The sequence below is a fragment of the Meleagris gallopavo genome, chromosome Z, assembly GCF_000146605.3.
Source record: "Meleagris gallopavo isolate NT-WF06-2002-E0010 breed Aviagen turkey brand Nicholas breeding stock chromosome Z, Turkey_5.1, whole genome shotgun sequence".
Classification (NCBI taxonomy): domain Eukaryota; kingdom Metazoa; phylum Chordata; class Aves; order Galliformes; family Phasianidae; genus Meleagris; species Meleagris gallopavo.
Genome location: NC_015041.2, coordinates 19,238,929 through 19,240,336, shown reverse-complemented (window position 1 = coordinate 19,240,336; position 1,408 = coordinate 19,238,929). Strand labels below are relative to the sequence as shown.

General features: G+C 40.3%; 1 protein-coding gene across 1 annotated transcript in view; it reads left to right on the top strand.

The window, feature by feature from the left end:
* Positions 1–1,408, top strand: part of ADAMTS6 (ADAM metallopeptidase with thrombospondin type 1 motif 6) — a 246,452-nt gene that overhangs the window by 61,713 nt on the left and 183,331 nt on the right.

Genomic DNA, 1,408 nt, shown 5'->3' with positions numbered 1-1,408 from the left:
TACCGCGGTGCGGTGAAAATGTGACTTCTGTAATTACGCCCTCTGGTACCAGAGAAATGCCCCCCGCTTCACAGTCACGCCTCATTCATCTCACCGCGTTTTGGCAGTACCTGCGTTTGGGAACAACTGTTTTCAGGATGAAGCACAGAAAGAGTGAAATTTCATCAAAAATCTCTGAGGAACGCCTTGAGACCTCACTAAGAACTGCAGCCATTGCCGTGGCACCAGGGTGAGGCATTCGGTCACATCCTGCTAGTTTTATGGCTTTGTTGCTTTTTAAAATATGTTCTAATTAAAAAGTAAAAATATAAATAATAAAGTAAGTGTTACTTTATGTACATTAAATATGTATTCTTATGAGGGCTGCTTTGAAAGTAACACCTATTTTATTATTTTGGCCCACGCTGTCAGTCGGGTGCTGGTGATTTGGCAGTAGAGGTTGAACCTTCCCACTGACACCAATCCCATGTTGTTGCTGTGTGATAGATAGCAGCAGAGGGGCACTGTGACAGAATGGCGTCTGACACGGAAGTGCACGTGGAATAGATATGTGTAATTGAGTTCTTCCATGCAGAAAAAATGGCGCCCACTGATATTCACAAACACTTACGAATGTTGATAGAGACCAAACAGTGGATGTGAGCACAGTGAGGGGTGGGTGGTGCATTTCAACAGTGGCAACAGTGGTCTTCTCCACTGGTGCAGATTTTCACAAGTGTGGCATGCAGGCTTTTGTTCATTGCTGGCAAAAATGTGCAGCATGTGGTGGTGACTGCGTTGAAAGAGTGTTTTGTAGCTGAGAATTTATCAAATTGTGCTGTTAAGCTCTTTCTATTTGTTTTAGTTTCCATGAAAATAAATAGGAGGTCTTAGTTTTGGAGCAACCTATGTGGCCCTAGACTATTCCTCTTCACACAGTGTGGCCCAGGTAAGCCAAAAAGTTGGACACCCATACTATAAAGCTCTTACTACACTTCTATACTGAGAAGACTGGTTCGAGGATCAAGCATGTGCTGGGTACTACACTTCTATTTGCTCTTTATTTATTACTGTTATCTGTCCTTATTTTAAAAATAAATTAATAAAAATGATTACTGGTTAAGAGTTCAAAGGGAGCATCTTTTCTTTACAAAGGTTTTTATACTCTGCTTGCTGATTGCTGACATTCCTCAGTCCTGGCAGATCAATTTACAGGAACACTGTCCAAATTGCACTCCCTCTCTTGAGCTTTATGAAGAATAAGAAAACTATGGAAAATAGTAACTTTTCAAAAAGTTGAATTTAAAACAAGTTTCTGTATATGTAGTGATGGAGTAGTTGGAAATCTTTTGGTGTAGGTGCACCATTTCATTGACCTTTTTTCCCTAAAATATTTATACTCTATTGTAGATGGAACCAATAAGGGATT